Consider the following 13,344-nt stretch of genomic DNA (forward strand, 5'->3'; position numbering starts at 1 on the left):
GCCTCCTGGGTGCATGTTCCTCTGTAGGTGAGTCACTTTGGGTTTCCTCTTCATAATCATATGAAGGATCAGATGCCATGGCTGCTGGTAGATAAACTATCTTGGAGAAATAGGTGCTGATATGTTAAATTGTCTTGAACTGTTTTTGGTGATGTGTTTTACCTCTGCCACCAAGGGAAAACAATGAAATGAGGGACTGTGGAGGGGTGATTTAGGGAAATAGGGAACTAGGGAATGATTTAGGAGGGGCTAGGGTTTGGGATTAGACTAGGGTTTGGTGCATTTGGGATTTTGGGAAAGGGAACTTGGGATAGGGGATTAGGGGATTAGTGAATTTAGGGGGTAGGAGAACTTAGGGAATAAGGAAATCAATGGACAAATGGGATAAGGGAGTGATGGAGGAATGATAGACTTGGTAGCAAAACAGTTAATCAAAACCCTAGGCAACAATTTTCTTTGAGGAATTTCAAATGGTAGGGTTTGATTCTTTTAACCATTCACCATGTAACACACACCATCAAACAATCATCAAACTTGGACGAAGAGTAATGACAAAGGGTCAACCTACTTGGAACAGTGAGAATCCATGTGTTTTTGGGCGATTGGAGCAAGTTTTGGAAGTTTTCGGGCTCTTTGGTTATGTGCGCCGCGCATCCAACCCAATGTGCCACACCCACCGTATGCGTCGTGCCCGTGTTGTTTTGCATTGCGAAATGCGGCCCAATGCGCCGCACCTGGTGAGTGCGCCACGCCTCCTGCCCAGTGCGCCGCGCCGGTCAACTTGGAGCGATTTTGGGACATATTGGAGTCATCAAACATCCTAAAAATTAGATCCCTCATTGTGGCAGGACATTTTAATGCCACCATAATGCTAGAAGAATGTTAGGGCTCGACTCATAGGATGAATCCACTTGCAGATCAACTCAAATCCATTTTATGTGATAGTAATTTGATGGACATTCGACCACAAACAATTGTACCCACTTGGCACGATGGCAGAGCCATATCACAACATATTTCCAAGCAACTAGATAGATACTTGCTATATGAAGATTTGTTGGAAAGAATGGGTTTTCTTAAATTGAAAGTTCTGAAAACATACATATCTGATCACCTGCCCATCACATTAATATGGAGGAGGGATGAGTTGTGTTTGGGTATGCCTGTCAAGTTCAATCGTATTTAGCTCGAAGATGCAGACTTTAATGCTCTGATTTAGGATTTCTGGACTCAATACAGGGATGCAGATAATCCTCCTATGCAAGCTATATATAGGAAGCTACTTGCCTTAAAATCGAAGGTAAGGAAATCGGAACGCGGGAAAAAAAGAACATGATTAAGGAGTTAGCTAATATTAAAATAGAGCTGGAAAAATTTGGTAAGATCCTGGATGCTGGGAACCCTACCCCAGAGCTCATTAATAGCATCAAAGGTTTGGAGGAAAAGAAGCAAAATATCCTTCACATACAGGAGGTCACCTGGAGATTGAAAAGTAGGGCGTTGTGGTTAAAAGAGGGGGACATGAATACCAAATTTTTCCACAGATATGCAAATTTTAGAAGACATGTAAATACCATATGGAGTATAAAGGACTCAAGTGGCAACATGGTACATAATTTCCCATAGATTCAATAGGTGGCAGTAACTTTCTTCGAGGATGCCTACAAAACAAGAGGGGGTACATGTATAGAGGACCAGATTTGGGGTTGGATTCGTATCCAACTTTGTTTAATTCTGATAAAAATGGGGAGTTATATAAGCCGTTAAATCTGGAGGAAGTACACTCGGTCCTTAAATCTTTTACCAAAGATAAATGCCTCGGACCAAATGGATGGACGGTCGAATTCTTCCTACATTTTATTGATTTAATCATACTGCACTTGGTGCGGATGGTTGAAGAATCCAAGCTTGGAGGACACATCGCTGGGGCTATCAACTCCACGTTCATTGCACTTATACCAAAACATAGTGAATTGGGGTCCTTCACAGACTACAAACCCATTTCACTTTGTAATATGGTATACAAACTTATCTCTAAAATCATTGCACTTATAATTAAGAATACCTTGTCCACCTACATTTCTTTGGAGCAATATGGTTTCTTACAAGACAGACTGATACATGATGTGGTTGCTACAACACAAGAATGCATGCATTCCATTCACACTAAGAAGATGGAAGTTGTTCTCATGAAGGTGGATTTACAAAAATCTTATGACAGTGTAGATTGGAACTTCCTCCACATTGTTCTACATAGGATTGGTCTGGAGATGCAAAAAATTGAGTGGATTATGGCATGTGTTACATTAGTTAAATATGCAGTCATTATTAATGGATATCCCACAAGTTTCTTTGGGGCTGGTAGGGGACTACATCAAGGATGCTCACTGTCACCATTTCTATTTATTCTGATCATGGATGGCCTCAGCCATAAAATAAAAAATGCATGTTTGGAGGACAACTTCCATGGACTCACTATGGGCCGAGGCATTAGGGTCTCACATAGCTTTTTTGTAGATGACATATTAGTTTTTGGTATGCTTTCCAGGATGAAGTGGGCTACATTACATAACATTTTCTGTAGGTTTGGTAGTGCATCAGAGCTACTTATAAATAAGGGAAAATCCTTGTTATAATTTGCAGACAAGCAATAGGAGGACATTGATTATATTGCAAACCTATTTGGAGTGGAAGCACAACCAATATGATCTGGTTTAAAATACTTGGGTTTCAACATAAAGCCAAATAATTACAAGGTCAATGATTGGTTATGGATTGTTGATAGATTCCACAAAAAGATCTTTGGATGGGAACATCGGTGCTTAACTCTCGATGGTAGAGTCACCCTCACACAGTCAGTCCTACAGCAATTAGCAGTGTATTGGGCACATCTTTTTTGTCTCCCTTCCATGATTATTAGAAAAATAAATGGTATTATGGAAAATTTTATATGGGCAGGATCCAGAAAAACCTTCAAATTCCATCTCATCAAGCTGGAAAACCTCACCATTCCTAAGAGGTTAGGAGGCTGGGGGATTCTGAATCTGAAATTCTTTGGATGGGCTCTTCTAATCAAATCCTTATGGCGCGGTTTATTTGGTAACTGTATGTGGGGATATATTATCATATCGAAATATTCAAGGGGAATAAAGGTCGAACATTGGATGAGAGATGGTCTAATAGGAAAACCAAGTGGATCCACCATCTAGATCAACTTCAATAAGATTAAGTATTGGCTCTTGAAGCGAGCATGCTGGATATTTGTATCGGGGAAGGAGATCATCATTGGTAGGGACAATATCCTGGGAACTAGGATTGAGAGACATTACACAGAATCTCTTACACACAGTCTAAATTCCAAAGGGGTTTTTTACCTTGCACAGGCAATCAAAACATGGTACGGAATCACACAAATTTGGAAAACGGCAGAGGAGATCGGATTGACAGGAGGAGATGCTGGGAGCTGGGATAGTATGATCAATGCATTGCGCAATTCTGGAATATGCAAAGCATAGGTTGGTGATCAGATTGGGTGGGATGGGCATTTACACTGGGGTTCTATCTCTATTGTGTACACCTACCTATAGATTTGTTGCAACGTACTCATTATACAAAACACATGCTGGTTTAACAGATTCTGGGAGGTCCAAGTCCCAATCAAGATCATACTATATACATGGCTAGCATGGAAAAATAAGACATTGACTTGGGAAAATCTAAGAGAGGCATATATGGACCTGGACAATGTGTCTTATGTAGAATGGAGGAGAACAATTTGCACATCCTATTGCTTTGCCCAGTAGTTGTATAGGTATGGACTAAGATATCTTGTTTATTCTCTTTCACACATATTACACATGAGACTATTGATGCTTTCTTGATATGGTGGAGCCAGAGGCCCAAAAGAAAAATGGCAATCCCCCTTGTGATTTTTTGGGAAATCTGGAAGGCAAGGAATTTCATTATATTTGAAGGAAAAACACTCAATGTTGACCATATTATCAACAATATAGCCTCCTCATTGAGACCTCTGCTGCAGACTAATACAATGGCCTCATGTGATCACTCATAGAAAAATGCCCCGAATATATCCTTCCCAACTAGGTATTTGGATGGTGCAGAACAGGGTGGAATTTGTGGATGCGGTGTGTGGATCTGCATCAATCAAAACCAACATTATAGAATCCATTGGGCTTGTGGCAGTGGGACTAATACGAGAGCTGAAGCCATTGCACTCTGGGGATTATTATGGTTCGCCAGATACCTGGATATTCTGAGACTATAGATCTATGGGGACTCACAAGCCATTATCAATCACGTGCTGGGAATTTCCTCTATCTCCCATCCACATTTACAGGGTTGGCTTAGGAACATTGAATATCTTAAAGGAACATTTCAAAATATTACCTTCTAGCATATTCACCGAGAATTTAATACAACTGCAGATGACATGTCTAAGTTGGGCATTTTGGACTCTACTGGAAGCATGCATATCACTCTAGGGATGGACAACTACACTATGGATGTTGGCAACATGCCACTCCCTGGATGATGTTTTCTGTTTATGTTACACAGTTTGGTCACTATGGACACTATAATGTATTTTGGTATCTACCCTTTCATGACTATTTCTTCTCAGAGTTATGACGGCGTATATGGTTACTACTTTTTGATTCTCATATATAAGCAAATGGTTATGGGTACTTGATTTGTCTTGCGGCCTTGGAAGATCTACACACTGTATGTTTTAATTTACTATTTACATTCACTACTCATTATATCTCATATGATGCTTCTCCACATATCACATACTCTATATGAAGTTTCCAACAAGACCTGATGTACTGGTTTTTTATACCCTTAATATTAACGAACGTTTTTTTCACACGTGTAGTGTAGATGTGAAGTCAAACAATGTACGATAATAAATTTTTGTGTTCATAAACGCAATGCACATGTAAAGTGAAACAATATAGAATTTCCAATTTAATTGTAAAATTGGATATAGTTAAAACTTTAAAGGAAAAGTTCTGATATGATAGGATGTTATAATTTTATTTAATTAATGCAATGGATCAAATTTAATTATATTATAAAATGGTTAAAATCTTAAAAACTTTAAATAAGTTGATATGTTTGATAGTTGATTTTTTATTATATTGTTGACTTTTCGAAAAATTTTAATCTTTACAAAATATTGTATGTACATATCAATTCCTCGTCTATTAATAATGAAGGACTCTTAATTGTTTTAAAAATATTTAATTTACATAGTTCACATGTAATATATATTAATTTAATTTGAAGAAAATCAAGGAAGATAAATAAAGCTTGGTATATGATTGGACAAAGAAAGTATATAAAAAAAAATTTGATGTTTTAGTGTGGAAAAAAAATTAGTTTTATTAATTATAGTTATAATATAATAGTTACATCTATGGGGTGTAAAGTAGATGGTGATAAGGTGCTTTGTTAAGACAATTTATGGTGAAAAGGTTACCAGTTTGAAATTTTGTGGGCAAAAATCTAGTCATGCAAAGGGTTGGTGTGGCTCAGGCCAAGTACAATCCTCAAGTGATTTTGACGGTTTAGATGCCCCTAGGGTCATGGCTACTCAAGTAACAGGTTAAGCGTGTCATGGCATCTCAAGACTCATCTATATATATATATATATATATATATATATATATATATATAAACTTAAATATAGCTAATATTCATCATATCATTGTTATAGTTTCTCAAATGTTGAGTGGTCGCCTTGATGTTCCTATTGGATTTGCAATTAAGATTTATTGTGTATTAGTTATTTGACCATGTCGTTTGATTGTCTTAGCATTGTTATAGTTGGGTAATCATTGAGTGCTAGTCTTGATGTTCCTACGGAAGTTACGATGGAGATTTATTTTGTGTTAATTACTTGATGATGTTGTTTGATTGTCTTATCTCACTTGACTAAGGATTAACACTTTCAAGTCTTTGGACACCCAATCAAGAGACATAGCAAAAATATTGAAATTAACTGACATCATAAAAAACCATATATTTGCAAATAGTGATTTTAAAATAGTGTTAGTGTTGGACATAATCCTTTAGGTTTTTTGTGCCATTGTAAATAATTTGTAAATTTTAGGAGAAATATGAATAAATAGGTGAATAGGAAAGGCAAATGAATCTCTTGGAATATGAAATCAAGATTCATCTCATTGTATTCAAATAGATTCACGCTAATGGAATGACATGACATCCAATTCTGGAGTTATCTTAGACAATGTTGTCAGAGCAAACTTGTAACTCCATGATTTGCTTAATTCTTTACCCCATTTAGGAATATTCCTCCTGCCTATAGGTGCTTGCTGACTGTGGTGGAATTTCTTTACAGAGGTTGATAGTTTATCACATCTATTTTTTTGCATGTCCAAAGTTCCTTACAATGATTGATAATCATTCTTATTTCCTATTCGTAACACTAATTCTCATCCATGCCCCAACGCTCTCCTTAAGCCCAATCTACTTTTCCAGCATCATCTTTTGCAATATATTATTCTTTCCCTTATGGGTTTGATTCCCCCCTAGCCCCCCTCCCAACCCTCCTCCTCTCCATCGTACCATGGAAGTTTATGTCAAATTAAGTAATTTAAAGTTAGTTAAGTACTTACATAGTTTCAACTTGTTTAAAATTTTGGAATTATTATTTATTTCTTGTATGTAACCCTAATTCTCCTTTTCCATGTTTGAGTGCTCTCCATGAGCCCTAGTTTCTTTCCTAGTATCATCTTCAATGGTCTACAATCCTTTCCCCTAGAGGTTTGGTTCTCCCCTAACTCTCTTCTACATGAATGCCATGGAATGTCAAATTTAGCAATTTGAAGTTAGTTGAGTACTTACATATTTTGAACTTGGGAAAATGTTTGGAATTATTATAGCAGTAATTCAACCATTCAAAGTTAAATTTGAGGAATTTATTAGTTCAAAGATAATGTTAAGGCCATCGTTAATTACATAGGGATTTGGATTGGGGAAAAGAGCTTCCTCCATGATGGTAGAAGATGAATCCAAATCTGAAGGTTCTTCCCAAGAATTCAAATGCACACATAGAATTGGAAACAAAACTAGCTTTAGAGGCAAAAGTGTTATTATTTTTCAAATGGTGATCTTGAGGTTAATTTTTGTCTCTAATATATGAAATCATGAAACTTTGTCTTAGAAACTACGTGTTCATCATTTCTTGTGGTGCTTTAATAAAAATTAATAGGTAGAACAAGACATCCCTTTTTTAAGGTTTTTTACCATATACCCATTTTGCTTTTCTTGTTTCTACTAATATGGCTTCATCCAAGAATAATAACATTTCAAATTTTCAAATGCAAAGAAGCTCCTATCATTTTAATACACTTGCGAATTTGGTCAGGGAGGAAAAGCTAGCCTAATTCAATTATTTTAGCAAATATTTTGTTTTGTTCAAAGATGCATTCCCTCATTTTCATTGTTAGCGTGGTGCTAATTGGAAAGTAAAACTACAAATAAGGGTCCGGAAATATCAAACATGTACTCATAAATGATTTGTGGGATGACATCTATGAAGGAAAGAAAGACATTGAACCTAAGAAACCTACATCAAATAAACGACTAGCCATATGGAAGAATAAATACAATAAATCATATTCCCTTATTGTCACATCAGTAAGTGAAGAGGTGAGATGTCATATTATTTCCATTACAAGTTCTTGTGGTTATTTAAAGAAGTTAAAAGACTCATATGACTCACATTTAGAATTAGGGCTTCTATACTACTAGTGAAATTCTTCAACTTAGGGTTGAAGGATGATGACCCCATGCAATTGGATTTTGAGATCAAATCCAACATGAATGACATAACTTCCACTAGAGTAAATATATGTCTTCCTCTCACATCCTCTATCAAGGCCCTCTATCCTTCATACTCCAACTATCTTGAATCCCTAAATGGAAATGACCAACTGAAGTCTATTACATTTGATTCTTTGATGGACAAAGTTGTAGAAGGTGAGAAATATTTTGGGAAGAGGAAGATAACAACTCAACCCCTTGAAGGAACCATATTCATTTCTCATAATGGGAAGAATCAGTCCCATGATTATTCTAGAGGAGAGAGCCACAAAAAAGAATGTTGAAGAAATAACTTTAGATTCAAGGGGTAGATACAACATGGCAAGAGATTTGGTATTTACTTCTGGTAGAAATAGACATGATGCATCAACATGCATAATCCCCAAAGAGAAGTGTAACACTAACTACTACTCCCTAGAAATAATATGGGCCATGGAAGGTGCTACCTACATTTCAACTCATATTTCTTAATGTTTAACAATGCATTGGCCATAAAAATGTTGTTTTTCTAAAACACGCAGAATTAATTATTAATGTAATCATCGTGCCCAACTTAGTGAAAGTTTTATGATGATATAAAACTACTTATCAATTTAAATTCTAGATTGATCCTTTAGAGTAAAACCTGACTTCATTAATGTGAGTGATGTTAACTATAGCATTCCATATGTTTCCACCTGTTGCCCCATCAAGGGTTGAGGTCCCAGGAAGCCACACTCGAACATACGCCTGATTTAGTGTGAGGGATCCACCTATTGTCCCATTGGGGATCATGGTCCCGAGAGTTAACACAGTGGATTCCCATCGATGAGCTGATGGATGGATGCAATAGTGAAATATATCATACACATATAACATAATTTAACTTCGGATCAATTAATAAAAGGGGGCGCCGTTTGAGCAGATTTCCACCACGTAAAAGTACATATAAGTATGGTAAGTGAGACGGCACCCAAGTGTGGTTTCAAATTCACTTTGGTCATTCAAGTTATAATTAAAGGATGAACCACTCCAATTTTCCTTTTTCTACTAATTATAGATATACTTACTCATGGCAAGGCCACCAATGAGACACCTCCCAATTACACAAAATTTAAAATACATAAATTTAATTCAGAGAACAAAAACATGAGAATAAAAATATACTTTTAGGCATAATCAATTTACAAGAATTCATAGGGGTGCGATAGTTTAACATTGAAAATTCACAAACAAAGGTTGAACAGCTTATCTGGTTAAATTGATTTCTCTTGATGAATGGAGAAGGGGCATCACATTTTTCTCCCAATTGTAGGTAGTTACATGATCTGGTGCTGTAACTCACCACCCCCATGTCAGGTCCAAAGTCTGGGTGGTAAAAATTTATGGGAAATTCACCAACTAAGCTATAGGAATGATGTCAATTACAAGTAGTTTACTAGCCAGGGACAAGCATTGTGGTTTATCATTCATAGCAAACACCAATGGTTTATCAATCCCAACAAGTACCATTGACTCATTGTGCAAGTGGCTTCTCAGCTAGAGATAAGCATGATGGTTTATCAACCATAGAAGACACAAGTGGTTTATTAGCCCCTAGCAAGCACCAAGTATATTAATTCCACCCCACTCCATGCTTAGGCTTCACGACACTAGATAAAAATTGAGAATTGTACAACAACAATCTAGTGTGGTGGATGATCCCCGTGAGCTATTCACAACGCTAGTTTTTTCCTCAAAAATTCTTCTTCAATACTCAAAATCAAACCCCTTATTTTAATTTCTCGTTTGTTTATATTTTCCTGAGTTTCCTCCTGAGTGTGGCTAAGAGGGCAAACTCTGCCCCTATGCTTCCTTCTTCAACATATCACCCTTATGATTCATGAGAAGGGCACTGATTTGGAATGGCATCGCCTTTGCCTTAATGCCCAGGGGAGATTTGAGCAGCTCTTTTAGTCTTGGGGGGTTGCCATTAACTTAGATGGGATGATTATGGCAGTTTACATCAACCTCGTCCTCTCAGACTCTGGCCTATGTCCCTTCTCCTCATATTTTAATAATAAAATAAAGATTTAATTATTAATATTATAATTATTAGTTAATTATTAATTATAACATTAAAATTTAATTAATTATATTTAATTAAAACACTAATCCACAGTTAATTTATTTCAAGCATGAATATATGCCTATTTTAACTTTGACATTAATTATAGTGTTAAATCAAACATTAAACAAAGTATTCATATTGTTTGGCACCATGATCGAAATAAGAACGAATTTCACCAGTAATGGTTTTCATTATATTAAAATAGAGTTTTCTGCCATAATAAGATATTGCACTAAGATGCTCAGTTACACAAAATGTTTATTAAGGTCATACTTAATGCAAGGTTGTCATAAACCCCACCCCCTTAAAGGAACACCTTCTCCATTGTTCTTACAAAACCAAAAAGGGAAACAAAACATTTGAGCTTTATAAATACAACTCTTTATTACATATCAAACAAAAAAGGGTACAACGCTTTTACCTAATCTGCATGCACCCAAGTTGCCTCATTGGGTCCAAAGTGCTTCCATTGCACCTTGACCTACTGTACTACTCAGTTACGGAGCATGGTCTACCTCTAGTACAGAATACACAAAGATTCTGGTTGGAAATCTACCTTGGGCTCCACCTATATCACAAACCAATTGATCGCATGATTAGAATCACATACATACTTTTTCAGTATGCATATGTGGAATACATCACGTGCCTTTATGGTCGGAGCAAAGCTAGTCTCTAATCCATTGGTCCCACTCTCTCCAAAATATGAAATGGTCCGCAAAACATGGGTGACAACTTAGGATAGGACCCCACTTTCAGTGGACTCCTCCTTGGTTTAATTTAGAGATACACATGATCCCCCACTTGAAACTCTCTATGCATTCTCTATGGATCTGTGTAGCTCCACACTAGGATTGAAATTGGTTGTAGTAATCCAGTCGAATGCCTACATTCCACCTTAACTTGATGACACTCCAGACACTTGGAAATGCACTCTGCAACTTCCTTTTTCACACTTGACCAATAATACATCTTCGTGATAGTGGTAATCATTTTTTGATAATGGGATGAATTGAATAAGGTCTTTTATGAAATTCATCTAGGATGAGCTTCTTCAAGTCATCCATGCAAGGTATATACCATCGATCTTTGAACTTTAGCATCTCATCATTTTTGAGTGTGTAGTTATTACTCAAAGGCTCTTGTCGCTCTTTTTGTAAAAAATATTGCACATACTCAAAGTGTTCATCTTGTAATAATTCCTCCTTAATATTTCCCTTAATGATAGAATCACAAGAATTTATAGCTTCCAAGTGGTTTACTTGCAGAAATCTACTAAGTGCATCAACCACCTTTTTCTCCTTACCCTTGATGTACTTTATCTCGAAGTCAAATTCATTAATGAGGGCTAACCATCTAGCTTGTCTTGCATTCAATTTAGGTTGGTCGAACAAATATCTCAATGCCATATGGTTTGAAAACAACACAAATTTTTTCCCATTCAAGTAATGTATCCACATTTTTAATGCATGAATGGTTGTTGCGATTTCTTATTCATGACTCAACATAATTTATTTTGTGCCCATTTAACTTCCTTGATTCATAGAAAATTACATATGCCTCCTGCATTAGTACTTTTCCAAATCCTTCTTTACAAGCATCCATGCAAACTAAGAATTCTTTCTCCAGATCAACAATCCTTAAGATGGGTGCATGCATGAGCATATACTTGAGTTGCTCAAAGTTGGTTGCACACTCTGATGTCCACTAAAACATTACACCTTTTCCTCTGCAGATCTATGTTTGGATGTCCAGTTTTCGAAAAGTCCTGAATGAATCTTCAATAGTATCCTACAAACCCCATCAAATTTCTAACTTCTGTGACATTTCTAGGGGTGGGCCATTCCATGATGGCCTTGATCTTCTCGAGATCCACAACCAATCCTTCTTTTGAGATTATGTGCCCCAAATATTGAACTTGAGACTTAAAGAAATCACACTTAATGAGCTTAGAATATAACTTATGTTCCATCAATGGTTGTAATATTGCCTTCAAGTGCTTCTTGTGCTCCTCTCTAGTTTTTGAGTAGACTAAAATATCATCCAAAAATACTAAAATAAACTTGTCTAGGTATTGGTTGAGAAAAATTTTCATTAGGAACATAAACATGGTTAGCATGTTTGTGAGTTCGAATGACAACATCACGAACTTGTAGTGCTCATATCTCATTCTAAATGTCGTTTTATGATTGTGTTCATCCTTGATTATGACTTGGTGATAGCTAGACCTTAAGTTAATTTTTGAAAACACAATATCTCCTCTTAGTTGGTCAAATGAGTCATCAATTCTTGGCAATGGATATTTTTTCTTTATTATTTCTTTGTTCAACTACTAGTAGTCGATGCATAGCCACATCATGCCATCCTTCTTTTTCATAAACATAATTGATGCTCCTTAGGGTGACACATTGGGTCTAATGTATCCCTTATCTAAAAGCTCCTTTAGCTGCAGTTTCAATTCCATCAATTCAAGGATGCTCATGCAATAAGGTGTCTTAGAGATTGGCATTGAACCATGAATTAACTCGATAGAGAAATCAATATCTCTCTTAGTTAGTAACCCTAGTATTTCATCTGGAAATACATTTTTGTATTACTGTGAAATGGGATGATTCTCAACTTTGACGTTTTTATCCTCTGCTACATTGTTCACTTGAATCATGAATAGAGTGCACCCTTTTCCACTGCATTTATTTGCCTATAATTTTGAAATTTGTTTGATAGAAATAGGTTTCTTCTTTCCTTGCAATGATTTATCCTTGCCTTTATCATCAAGGCACTCCAATGACTTATTGTAACAGTCCACCTTGTTCCTGTGGGTTTCCATCCAATCCAAACCAATTAATACATCATATGAACCCAATAGAAGGATGTTGAGGTTCACTATTTTATCCATGCCATTTGTTCTAAGCAGCATGAATCCACAAATTCTATTATTTTCTTCCTGGCCCCCATAGCCAACTAAACCATCCACGACCTAGTACGCTAGTTATTTTGCATGGTGCAATCTTTTACAACCGTAGGGATAATATAAATAAGGTTAGATATTGTATTAATTAAAATTGAAATTGATTGGTTAATGATCTTACATTCCATCTTGATCACTGGGGCTTGATGATCTGCTTGTCGATTATCTAATGCAGTGATCCAAGGTTTTTTGTGAATACTTCTTATACAAAAATCTTCATTTGCAAGACCTTTTGTCGACACTTATATTTTCATGTGAAACATGAGCAATACATTCTCTAAACAATATTTCAGAAATCCATCAACATAAATAAGAATCAAATAACCATGAAGCAATCATAGCAAAATATGTGATAACAAAGTTAGTTTAGTGTGGACTATGTTTCTGGGCCCTGCGTCAAGAGTGGGGAGGTTGTTTC

The sequence above is a fragment of the Pinus tabuliformis genome, chromosome 9 (assembly GCF_031772625.1).
Source record: "Pinus tabuliformis cultivar Carrire ecotype Pingquan chromosome 9, CPIR1, whole genome shotgun sequence".
Taxonomy (NCBI): domain Eukaryota; kingdom Viridiplantae; phylum Streptophyta; class Pinopsida; order Pinales; family Pinaceae; genus Pinus; species Pinus tabuliformis.